The sequence below is a fragment of the Podarcis liolepis genome (assembly GCF_965112155.1).
Source record: "Podarcis liolepis genome assembly, chromosome: 17".
Classification (NCBI taxonomy): Eukaryota; Metazoa; Chordata; class Lepidosauria; order Squamata; family Lacertidae; genus Podarcis; species Podarcis liolepis.
The window spans coordinates 23,383,192-23,396,574 of record NC_139571.1 but is presented as its reverse complement, the minus strand read 5'-3'; the positions used below and the strand labels follow the sequence as shown (position 1 = coordinate 23,396,574).

At 43.7% G+C, this 13,383-nt stretch overlaps 1 protein-coding gene across 41 annotated transcripts in view; it reads left to right on the top strand.

The window, feature by feature from the left end:
* The window catches only part of PTPRD (protein tyrosine phosphatase receptor type D), a 1,139,460-nt gene that overhangs the window by 748,920 nt on the left and 377,157 nt on the right, over positions 1–13,383 (top strand). For 5 of the 41 annotated variants that reach the window (XM_083482183.1, XM_083482167.1, XM_083482164.1 and 2 more), the window contains exon 1: positions 8,348–8,876. The exons of 32 other annotated variants lie outside the window; for them this stretch is intronic. The gene's annotated coding sequence lies outside the window, so the exon portion shown is untranslated. Of the gene's footprint in view, positions 1–8,347; positions 8,877–13,383 lie in introns of those variants that run through there. 4 more of the 41 variants (XM_083482185.1, XM_083482184.1, XM_083482180.1 and 1 more) reach the window with 1 other exon arrangement.

The following is a 13,383-nucleotide window of genomic DNA, read 5'->3' as shown; positions in this document are numbered from 1 at the left end:
CCAGAGTCGTCCGCGACTGGACCTAACGGTCAGGGGTCCCTTTACCTTTACCTAGGACTCTGAAGTTGCTATGTGCTATTTGGGGGAAAGGATGCAGAATGCAAGTTGAGGGTACCCTCAGGAATTTATGAAGAATTCAGGTGTGTAAATTAGCACGCTCATTTGTACTGGGGGTGGAAAGGGGTGGGAGGTGGTCTAAAATTACAGTAAGACAATTTGAAGGAAGTTGTCTGCAAATTTTCTTGGGCCTCTATGAGTGGAGCCACTAGTGCATGCATTAAATTATTGGAACTGCGCCATATCAAAGTAAAATTATGAAATATTCTCCCTCCCCTCTTTCTTTAGTTGCATACATTTAAGATAGCCATGCATTTTTATTATTTACAGTTACAGCGTGACAAGCTGTCAGCTGAAATCTAACAGGTGATTAGTCATAAAGCTCCATTAACACACACATTAAGCCCTGGATTTCTAAGTGACTAAGAGAAACAGACCCCCAGTTGTTTTGTTTGCACCTTTAGAATTCTCATTTATAGCTAGCAAGGCCCTTTCGCTGCATCTGGTGAATACCAAAACTTACAAACTGCTAGGCTAATAAGTATATACATTTGCCAGTAAACAAAAATAATAAACTCTGCAAATATACCTTCGATATGTTTTAAGTGCTAATTTGGTATCTCTAAGGAGTCATTCAGTGGTTTATCTTCATCTTTTAAACTTTCATGATTCTTATAAATCTTTCAAATGATAAACCTTTGGTACTTAAAGGAAAGCATGTCTGAAGAAAAAAGAGATTCTGAGTACATTTTACTTTTTTTCATTATTTTTTGCCATGCTTGCTATTTTTATCTCGGCTCTTTGTAGTAAAGGAATTGAAGAGAGTAAAAAGACTCCAGGAAGCTGGTAATTAATCACACGATAAAAATCCATGGAGATTTGAGACTGATGAAGTAGGATCAAGGTTTATTAGGCTGCAATAGAGTATGTGCTATGAACTGGAAATAAAAGCATGTACACTGAAAGTTGTAAATACATAAAACAACAACAACAACCACCACCACGTAGGGACGTATCATAGGGTTGGCATACGTCCGACATTTTCCAGACATAGCCGATATTCACCCTTAAGCAGCGTCCAGGTGGCAATCACTGAAATGCCCAGGGAAAATTTTGCTTTTAATGTCGAAGGTCCCAAGTTCAGTCATCAGCGTGCCCGGGTAAGGTAGGAGAAAAACCCTGCTTATAACCCTGGAAAACTGCTGCCATGCATTGTAGACAATACTGAACTAGATGGGCCACTGGTCTGATTTGGTACAGGGCAGCTAGCTACAGTATGTTCCTAAGCACATTGATTTGAATGGGGCTACTCTGAGTATGAGGGACACAGGTGGCGCTGTGGGTTAAACCACAGAGCCTAGGACTTGCCAATCAGAAGGTCGGCGGTTCGAATCCCCGCAATGGGGTGAGCTCCTGTTGCTCTGTCCCTGCTCCTGCCAACCTAGCAGTTCGAAAGCACGTCAAAGTGCAAGTAGATAAATAGGTACCGCTCCGGCGGGAAGGTAAACAGCATTTCCGTGCACTGCTCTGGTTCTCCAGAAGCGGCTTAGTCGTGCTGGCCACATGACCCGGAAGCTGTCTGCCGACTCTCCCAGCCAATAAAGTGAGATGAGTGCCACAACCCCAGAGTCGGTCACGACTGGACCTAATGGTCAGGGGTCCTTTTACCTTTACCTTTACTCTGAGTATGACTTTGTTGTATCCAACTCATACGAATCAGTCACATACTAATGCTATAATGTGAATCGTGATAAGCTGATTTTAAAGAATGGAGAGTGCATTTTTGGTTAAGGTGTACATGGCATTCAAGGTGTCAGGGACTGGAACCAAGAGGAAGAGGTATAGTGGAGATTGCTTCCCCTTCACCTGTAGCTGACAGGGTGGAGGGAGGCCAGTTTGAATTACAGCCGAGCTATGAGGGAGATAAACGAGGCAGAGACTGGCCAGCTGCCAAGTTAGGAAGTGTTAGAAGAAGAAGCACGGGGTGGGGTGGGGAGATAACCCAGACAGCTGACACTTCATTAGACAGCATAGATGATCCGCCGTCTCCTAGAACACAACGTTCGTTAAGGGTGCAAGAGCAGAAGAGGCAAAGACATTTGACCACAGGGGGCCTACGTAGGGTCAGGTGTTGCTGGGGAAGAGGGAGGAACTCCATCATGGGGAAAGGACTGGATTCTTTGTCTTCTCCTGTAATGACTGAATAAATCGTAAGCATGACATTTCTTGGTCCTCCTTGATTCTGGAAACCATGGGGGGGGGGGGAGAATTCCTCAAGCCTGACTGCAGGTATGCATAGTCGTGTTGAGCAAGCCTATTATTCTATTTTGCTGTGGATTATCATTGAGGTGTACATTTAATTTGTAAAAGATCAGTCCACTTGGGATTGCTAGTGTCAGGAGTCCAGGTTCCCAGCTTGAGAACACAGTATGCGTAGGTAATTAAAAAGGAGGATTTACTGCAAAAACAAACAGATAGCTCTGGACGGCTCTAATGCAGTCTCTGGCAGTATCACGCAAGATGACCCTTCTGAAGACCGCTTCCGTTGTCTACAGAAGATATTGAACTTTCGCCCCTTACATCTCTTGTTTTGTTTCCTATCTAGCAGCCCTCCCATTTGTTGACTCTTCAGACTTATTGGATTAGCTCCAGCCTCTTCTTGCTCTGGTAGACTGTCTCTGAGCCTGTTCAAGCCTCCTGAGAGCTTTGGCTGTGTTCCAGCCTGCTCTCACTCATTCCCTCTGCAACCGGCATTCTCAGGGGTGGGGGAGCAGCACTGTACACTGACTACTGTTCAGCCTGTGTCAGATCTAACCCTCTCTGTTCTGCAGCAGGCTGTAAAGTTCCACTAGGAGCTGGATCATTCCTGACAGCTAGTAGCTGCTATACCGGGAGCACCAGCATAAGAGAGCCATGAGCTTATGAAAAGAGGAAGTGCTGATGTAGCAACATTGGCTGCCCCACCTCCAAGCATCTAGGGTCACTCCACTTCTGCCACCGGTCAAGTGATGTCTTCCCATTGGCCACACAGATGATGCCTTTCCATTAGCCATGCAGGAAATGGACACATCATTGCATGGTGTCCCCAGGGCCATGTCTACCCTTCCCACTTCACAGATAATACAAAAGGGGAGAGGCAGCCAGAAACAGCTGACAGCACTTTCCCCATCTCAGGCTATTATGGTGTAGCATAATGGATGGGGAACCTTTGGCAATTCAGTTGCTGATGGGTTACCATTCCTCTCATCTCTAACTGTTGCCTGTGCTGTCTGGGCCTTATGGGAACTGGAGTCCAGCAACATTGGTGGGTGTACTAAAGGTTACCGCCCACACACTTCTGCTACGCTACTCTGCTAGTGTGGTGGCACCTCGGTAAAACCACTTCTTACTGTTTGTAGCAGAGTTTTCCCCAGAGGCAGAGGACAAGAACAGGAGCCATACTCAAATTCACAGTCAAGAGCTTCTTTATTGCTTGACTGGTTGCACAAGCATTTCCACTACTATTATATACAAGCTATTTGCATTCCTTCTTTATCTCTCCAGCATGGTATAATCTCAGTCCAGTGATTAACAATCCTGAGACAGCAAAACTCACAGTATCAGCAGCACTCATTGTCTTACTTCCAACCTTGTTGTCAGCGTGCGTGCTGACAGTGTGTGTGTGTGCTTTCCTCGTGCAGGAATTGCAGCCTGCAACTTCCTCCCTTTATTTGCACCTCTAGCTGACACCAATCAAGCCTAGAGTACCACTCCTACACACTAAAAAAAATTCTGGATCCCTCTTTAAAGCTTCCAGGAACTTTTATTTGTTTCTTAAAGAAAGTTTTCCTAACAAGGTGGGCACCCAAGCCCTGGTATAGCAGACAGAAAGGCAGCAACTGGCACCTAAACTTGAGGTGTTTCCACAGTATCAAATAATCTAGGGAAATTCCACCAGTTTTCCAAAATGCATACTACATCAGAATGCGTTGTAGCTTTACTATGCATGTATGTTATTGCAAACCCAAAAAACCATGTTAATTCGAAACCAAAACCAAACCCCAGAAAACCAAAACCAAACTCAAAACTACACCTCTTTTATGATGAATGAAGAAAACTCAAGTTTAAAACTTTGAGAACCTTAAACTAAGTCCACTTTATGGTTTGCCCTGTAGTAGGAGATAATGATAGTTTTCATTTCCATTGTAACCACAAGCCTTTTATTTCAGCATTCACAACAGGTTTTCTGTTTGAACTCTTTAAAGTTGAATGAACACTGGCAAAAGACATCTTAGCAAAACAAAGTGCTTTCAAAATGCACAATTTATTCATCCAATAAATATGCATTACAGCGTATGAAATATTGGCAAGCACGGGTTTCATAATATTGTCTGATGACAAATAAACAAGATAAATTCAAAATTATATCTGAATACATTTTGATAGGTGTGTTTTGTACCTGCATTTTCGTGACAAACTTTAGATGCAATCTCATTATCGGTCAGGCAAAAGTAGAATTCCACCTTCGTGGGGTTTTTTCATTGAAGTCTGCTTCTGTTGCAAAATCATATGAAAGGCCTATTCAGTGATAATTAAGGCTGAATGGTATGCATACTTGTCTGGGAGTAAGGCCCATTGAACACAGTGAAATGTACTTCTGAGACAAGAGGGGCTGGCTTGTGCATACATCTACCTGAAGACCATACAAATTCTATCTTAATAGGACCAGACTCAAAATAGTATCCATCGGTACACGGGTACTTGTTTCAATTACCGTCTTGAGTTTCCTTTAGGTGTTCTGTTTTACAATTTTGCCGGTATGTTTTCACTGATATTAATGGGCATGATTAACAGGTCCAATAATTCCAGTGGGTTCTGTTCTGAGCAGAACTTCATTGGATGCAATGCCTAGCATGCATAACTGATCTCAATAATTAAGCATTTATGCATAATGACATAAGAAGCACCCTGCTGAACCAGAGGTCTATATTGTGTTCTGTTCTTACAGTGACCAACCAGGTGCCTATCAGAAACTCACAAATATGGCATAACTGAAATAGCAGTTATGTGATCCCCAGCAACACTTCTAGTGTATTAATCTAACATTAAGCTGATTTATACAAAAAATATAATTCACCTGTGAGGACAATTTTCTTTTAAGCAAGCAAGCAAATAAACCATATCAGTATTAGCTGCACTGTAGAAAATGAAATTGGAGAGATGGAACATATAGGGCAGGCCGGACATAAAAAACAAATATTTTTGTTTTGAAAACAAATTTTTAAAAGGGGATGCGCTGACTACTGCAGGCAAAATGGGATGAGCTGGCTACACTTTGGATGTGTAAAAAAGCCTACGTTTTGTTTCAGAATTCTCATTCAAACTTTGTTACTGATTTGTTTCCACATCTGCGGGGCCCAAAGAATCCCAAAGTGTGGAAATGAACGCGCCTGTTCACAAAACATTTTAATGCAATGCACTGCACCCTCCCCTGCCCTTCCAGCAATCCCATTTCCTGTTCTCTCTGTGCTGTGTATCTTTGGGAAACAGCACAGTGGCAATTTGTCTTTGCGGCAAGCAGTGCTTGAAGGCCTTTCACAGGCAAGTGAAAGCAGGACTCCGTCAGCTCACCCAGCTTACATGTTCCTATACAGTGCTTACAAATGTATATTTGAAAAATATAGAACAAATCGTTTATAAATGCACACAGCTGTAGCATTTTCTGTAGTATATACACAGAAACATTGTGTTCTTTTAGGCAAATGTTGCTTTAATGCCCTTAGACAGACTAAGAAATGGAATGTAGTGTCAAGTTACCACAAAGATGTGGCAGGCCAGTAGCTTTTTGAGAACAAAAGACGGAGGAGAAAGGAATGGGATAATTCAGCGTGCTAACACAACGTGTGTGGCTATCGCCTACTAATATTTCTGTATCCCTCAGTGTGAATCTCTGCAATTAAGGCAGTTAGTCTATGAACACATGAGTGGCTTTTGGGCAGCAAGGTAACCCACCCCCTTGTCTTTCATCCAATCCCATACCTGCACTCCCCCCAACTCCTATTCACGAAGCCATCGTTTGTACATGTGCAATGGCTGTTTCAAATGTACACACCAGCTTAACTGTGGAGTGAATGTGGTTTAACTTTTTCAGATTGGATGGAAGCATTTCTTCTTCAGTTACTGTAGGACAGATATGGATTATGGCTAACTTCATGTGTATACGGTTTCAATGACCAATAGTAACTGGTAGTCCACTGGAGACAGATTAAATGGTAATGAACACATGTCTTGGCATTGTTGCTCCTGTAAGCAGCCCTTCAGGGGTTGCAGAAAGAAGGCACAAGTCAGCCTGTTTTTATTATCTATCCTTTAAACATTTGCAGAGGGAAATGAGTGGAACACAAGTAACAGATCGGATCCCTGGTTCATCCCGCGCACAAGCTGTGTGTAGAATTGGGTCATCAGTGAAGCAAAAAGGGTCACGCTGAAACTCTGCAAGGATTAACTTTGGGGAGAGATTTGCAGAATATTTGGACTTTGACCTTGAGGAATTAGTTGTATCTATTTCTGAATATACTTCATAATAGTGTGGGGGCGTAGCAGGGCCTGGTGGTGAAACGGCTTTTGCATTTGTGGTTCACACTGTTAGTGTGTGTTTGTTTTCTTACAAGGATTTGTGATGCTTTATTTTTTTTAAAAAAAAACATTCAGAAGTCTCATGGTTTCTTTTTAGAAACCTGAACGTTGTAATTAATAGCAAATTACTGTTATTTAACTTAAACTTCCAATAAGAAATGCTCTTGTTTATATAAATAGCACCATGTTTCCACCCAATTATGATTATTATTACGTAAACGGGACTACATATACAACAAATGTGAATGACCCCAAGAAAGCAATTTTCTTGAATAATGCAACACTGAGGTTTCATTTGCTTGACAGTTTAAGGTGTATAATCCGAATGAAGTAACAGGCTTCCATTTGCTACTCGCCTCTTTAAAGCAACCTGACACCCTTCTTTTCAAGGGGGTGGGAACCGATTTGCAACAGAAACGTAGTCCCGTCTACTCAAAAGTAACCCCTACTGAACTCCGTTGGGCTTACTCCCAGGCAAGAGGGTTAGGATTGCAGCTACACGATTCCTCCCAAACGGCCTTTAACTCCAAGAAAACGGACCTGATCTGAACTATCATCTCTCTCACACGATTTCTCCCTCGCGCACGAAGTTTCCATTTTTTTAAAAAAAAAACAACGTCTGGGAGGTTGAACCGCGTGTCCTCAAAGACGTGAGGGCAGCTGCAAGGAGGAGGAGAAGGAAAGGAGCTCTCGCAAAATTCACAGAAGAGGGCGGAGAGAAGGCGGGGTGCAAAGCGAGAAGGCACCCAACCGGCTGCTTCGCTCGCTCGCGTTTGAAAGCGTGCGTGCTTCTCCGAGGGAAAACACGGGCGCACAAGATTCTCGCCTTCTTGCAAACGCGGGGCGTGCGCGTGTAGCTCTGTGTGTGTTTGGCACAAGAGGTGGGGAGGGGGAGAGAAAGAGGGAGGTCCTTTCTGGGCTGGTACAGCGAGATAACGGGGAGTGACGTCACCGTCCCTGCCAATCTCCCCCCCCCCCACTCCGCCCCACACAGCGCACCGTTGCTGCCCGGCGCGCTCCGGCGTTGCGCGTGTGCGCCTTCTTCGCTGCTCGCGTCCCCCGTCCGTCTGTGGTCCAGCCAGGCGCGCAAGGGCGAGAGGCTCAGCCATTCTCCACTCGCTTCCCACTCGCCTAAAAACAGCCGGGCTCTGCAACAAGCTTCTCCCAACACTGCTGGGGGGCGGGCGCACTCAAATCCTGTGATCTGCACAGCATAAGAGGATTTAGCAATAATATATATTATGTCCTCTCTCTATATAAATATCACCTAGAGAGAGAGGGGGGAAGGAAAGGAGATGGGGAGCATCCCTCTTACTTGGTCCCTCAGCAAGCAAGCGCAGCCATCGCCTCTTCCCAGAGGAATCCTCTAAAAGGGTCTTTATTCACTCCCCCCTTTCCTCTTTCTGCTGGTTTTTTTTTAAGGTTGGGGGGAATCTCTCGCCTGTTCTGTTTCCATCCCTCTCCAACATCCGAGCCATCTCCAACTTGCCCTTTTTGGGTCTGCATTGCACTTTGGGGAAATTTTCCTCTTCTTCTTTTTTCCCCTCCTTGGAGAAGGAGGAGGAGGAGAGTGGATCCGGTTTTTCTATTTGTAGCTAAAGAATGGACTAAATTAAGAGGGGCAAAAGGGAGGGGGAGGGAGGAGGGAGCAAGAGGAGAAAGGAGGAGGGTGAAGCGGAGAGCAGAGAGAGAGAGAGAGAGAGAGAGCCCGGGAGCAACAGAAGCAGCAGCAAGAAAAAGAAGGCAGAAGAGAGCGGACAAGCAGCAGCAAGAAGCCGGCCAGGGAGACCCGGCAGCCCGGGGAGTTCCGCCGGCTTCCCCGCTCCCTGGATGCCGCCGGCCCCTCGGACTCCCATCCACTTCCCCGCTTTGGACGGTCCGTGAGAGGGCGGCGAGAGACCCCCGGGCGCTTGGGGGCGTCGCGGGAGGGGAAGGAGGGACTCGGCTGGCAGCCGCTCGCTCGGCTTTGGATTAAATCGGCCTCCCGGGAGACGAGCGGCGGCAGCAGCAGCAGCAGCGCGGGGAAAGAGGAGCAGAGGTGGCCGTGGCGGCAGCAGCAGCAAGAGGAAGGAAGAAGGCGAAAGGGAGAGGAAGGGAGCCCTGCCAAGAAGCAGCGCCCGGCAAGGAGGGCTTGGCTGGCGGCGGGGGCAGCGGCGGCGCTGCTGCTGCTGCGAGGGGAGCCGACGGGGAGCCAGCATGACCAGGTAATTCTCCCCGCTGCTGCTGCTCCTGACCCATTTCTTTCTTCCAGCCCCTGCTCTGGAAATCCGGTGTGGTGTGTGTGTTTGCGCGCTCGTGCGCGCGCGTGCATGATGTGTGCATGAGAGACAGCCATGTGCATTTCTCAGCTACTCTTCTCTCCCCCCCCCCCAGTAGCCCCGGGGTCTAATCTCCAGACAGGAGAGCTGACAATAAGGGGAATCTGAAGGCGGTGGGGTGGGAAGAAGGCTGGGCTGGTGCGTGCCAGGATTGGTGTCCAGGGGAAAAGAGAGAGGTCCGTCCGTTTGCTTGGGAGGGAGAGATGGAGGCGTGCGGTGCTGCCTGCCGACGGAAGGCTTGTTGTTGTTGTTGTTGTTGATGATGATGATGATGATGATGATGATGGCCGAGTTAGCTCGTTTGTCCTGAGTGGTGTTTATCGTAGTGGGAAGATAAGAACAGAAATCAAAGGCGAGAGGAGATGCCGTCCGAAGTGCGCTGAGATTGGGGAACCGCCTGCGCGCGTGTGACGGGGAGGGGGGTAGGTTGGGAACAACCCCTGGGATGCCCAGATAACACCCCCTCTTTCTTCTTCATAGGGTTCCTAAGTAAACGCATATGCTAAAACAGGAATTATGTAATAATAATAATAACAACAATAATAATATCTTTAAAGCAGCCAAGACAAGGACTTTTGACAGAGGCATGGCAAGGTTTACAAGGGCACTCCCATGTTTTCTTTGAGGGAAACTTATTTTCCACAATACTTCCATCCAGCCTTCTGAGTTGCTCCGTAATGCTTGTGAAGGTTTTTTATTTTTGTTTTGCCCTCTTCCCCAAGCCGCCGTCAATGACTAGCAGCCCCACAAGTCATAACCTTTATACTTAACCTTTCCCCCAATCGCCTCTTCCGCTAGTGTTAGTTCTGTTTCTCCACAGGTTATTTTGGAAGAGGGCAGTGTCGCCAGCATCCGTCCCTTCAGGGTTTTGCATATTTTATAATCCACTGGGAAGTGCATTTCTCATCAAGTTTCTTTGTACCTGCCTAAAAATTATTTTCCTGGTGTGGTTCATGTAAAGTGTTCACCCCAGCAGAGTGCAGCACCAAGATTTTATGTTCCTTCAGAATCTATGAGGCTCAGTTGAGTCGTTGCATTGAGTTTTCATGGTGTGTTTTGTGTTGGTTCCTGTGATATTTTTGCTTGGAAAATAGTGTCAAAAGTTCTATTGCGACAGATGATAGTGACTTTTTGTCATTTTCTTTCACCCTCCTGACATGCATACCCACAACATGAAAAACAGAAAGAGAATTATTGGGGGGGGGCTCCCCTCTTTGGTGGTAGAATTTTATTACAAAAAGTGTTTTTGTTCATTTTGAAATAAGGACTGCACACTACAACAGAGTAACATAAACAACAGAAATCAAAGATTTCATTCTCTGAATACAAATCAGTCACATATATGTCTGCTTTTAAGGGACACTGATGATTTGCTTCATCAAAATGTCCTTAAATTAGTTCTCCTGAGACCTACTGTATGGCTTCGGTATTTTTCAAATGTGAAATTGATAGTCTGGTCAGTGCCTTAAGTTCAGCTGTCAAATTCTGCTCTGTTAAATTGCTATAAACATCAGATGTGTTCCCTACAAGGCATGTTTCAGTACTAGGTTCTGTAGCTCTTGCAAAGAGAAGGGAGACAGATAATTAGATACCTTTTCATATAATAATACTTGTGGAGGTATGGTAGGATATTTATAGGTATTTTCAATTCAGAATGATACATGCTTTGTGTACATGGTTTAGTGAAACAGACGATCTCTGCTTTTAAGATGGCACTAAGAAATCCATTGTGATTTATATGTGCTTTGGTAGGAATGACACTTAAAAAGGGAAATGCAGGTTTTAGATTTCAAGCAGTTGTGTTTAAAAATACATTTTCATCTGTCTCAACATTTTGCTACTTGGTGAATTACAGTGACATTGGTTAAACATTCTATTGTGGCTTTTATATAACTCAAATATTCTCAAGCAGCAATAGGACAATGGTTTGCGTGTGGGTAGATACATTTTCCTTTTTTAAAAAAAATCTGTGAAGTATTTGACAATAGCTCTGACTTTGTGATTAGAAACACAAGGTACTCTCCAATTTTGTTTAAAAAGACCACCTGCAGTTCCCACACTGTATTGGCAATGGCACTAGAACTTCGCAAGCAAAAAAGTAGGGATCACCCCATTGTCTGCTGCTGTGAGTGGTAAGCCACTAGGGGCCTGTATAAACTGCTCTTACGCAGCAAATACCATTGTACAGAACACTCTCCTCTTTTTCTTTTCTTTTTTGCTAGAAAGACATTTTTGTGTCGATTTCATAAAGACTTACCTACGATTTATTACCAAAGGGTTAGGCTAATGTTGTTGGAATGAGTGATAATTTTTGTGCTGTTCCCCACTGGCAAGTCTTATAAGGAGCTTTGATGCTTCCCTTTCTACCTTAATGGTTGAGGGACGTTGCTGTCTGAAAGGTGGTCATCGCGAGCTTTTTGACGTCTGGATTCATTTCATCTTCAGTTCCAAATTTAACACTATTAGCCGATATAAGAAGGACCCGGGTTTGGGGTGGGAGAGTTAGCAGTGCGAGAGGTAGCTCTAAGATCCTATATCAGGTTTAGAAATGCCACTGCTCACCTAATACTAAAATAAGAAAGGGGGGGGGAGAGGAAAGGTGGTGATTACTCTGAAAATGTTGTGGGTGCAGGTTGATGGTGTAATTAGACTACAGTAGTGATTGCCAGAATCCTAAAGTTGTGCTTGAAATCTAGTCAGCGCTTATAGGATATGGGCTGAAGATGTGCCACTCATTGTTCTCAGAGGTTTGAAATCGACCAACCATGGCATTCCTGATAGACATTAGGCTGTAAGGTCAAGTATTCCTTTGTTGATTTTCACTTTTTCAAATTGACAAGGCAGACAATTTGTGCCGAGGAACAGCTGAAACATTTGCATATTGAATTCCTTTCAAAATGAACATGATTTATCAAGCTAAGAGGCAATTCTATTTTTGAAAGGATTTACCAAAGCTAAATCAGAAGATTTTAGGATGGCGTGAGGAAAGCACAACTCTTGCGCTGTGTTTGTTTGTGGATAATTTTAGTATAAAATTAGGTGTGCTAATAAGTGAGCTATTGTATGGGGGATCAGTTTCTTGGGAACCTGGTTTTAACAGATTTTGAGTGCATTTACAGTGGATAGTAATATATTTGCCATAGAATTACTTTGAGGTGTAATTCTGTCTAGACATTCATTATAGGTGTTTCAGTTGTTAGACCTGTAATTCAACACTTTATACATTTTTACTAATATTTCTTGAGCATTAGGAGACTAGGTTACACTGTATTGTACTGTCTCTGTTGTCTTATTAATTCTTCTGGTGTAAAATGTAACACACTTTACAACTGGAAGCAAACTCGGTAGTTCACGTAGTTTGGGGAGTGTGTGGCTGTTATCTTAATTTATTTGGGATAGGTTTTCAAGGAACCTGCTTATGGATATGTCATAGCAAGTGAGAGCCCAAAGGAGAAACAGTTCTTAAAATATTCCTTCATATACTATTAGTGATTTGCCAAGTGGGAGCAAAGGGGGAGGAATTATTTTTCTCTGTGATCTGCTACGTTGAGAGCTCCTGTACAGCACATCTACTGAGGAAATCTGATGATGTAGAAGAAGATTGCTTGAGAGTTCTTTGCCTGTAAATTCCTTTCCAACAAGCCTCACTTGTTGTTTAAGCTGCAGTGCATTCATAGGAGTTCTGTGTCTAGCACAGACTCAGCGGAAGATACATTCATCTGAACCACATTGTCTCCCTGATAATGTCACTCAGCTGTGACTGAACACTGGCATCTCTTATTAGATTATCAATCATGCACATCAGAAATATTTTTTGGTAAATGCACAATGTTGCAAATGCTGTTCAAAGAAAAATCACAAAGCCATATTTCTGGAAAATAAAGCAATAAAAGATTATTGCTCACTTTTTTTAAAAAAAGCAGCTTTTAATACTTTTATCTTTGTTGTTAGTTAGTTTGTTTTTTAAAAAAATCTTTGTTATGTTTAATGAAAGGCCCACATATAAATTAATCTATGTTATATCCACATTTATCTAATGCAACCTCTGCTCTGAGGCAAGGTGGGATATTTCTCTTCAGTCCTTCTTGGAAACCTCTAAGAAAAGGTTCCACAACTTAACGAGGCAACTTACAAAACTGTCTTTGTAGCTAAATGCCCCATGTTGTATTTCAGGTTTTTAAAAAAGGTATTTGAGACGTTCTCATATCTCTCCTATCATGTCTTGCATGCAACAGCATAAGTATGCATCAACATGTATAATTATGCAAGAAAAACATGATTTTAAATAAGTACACTCACATGGATATGACACTTGCGTGATAAAATTTGAAGCAATTTAATAAAATTAAAATTATTGAGATCCCTTCTTGAGAGATTGCATGTGTTCATGTAC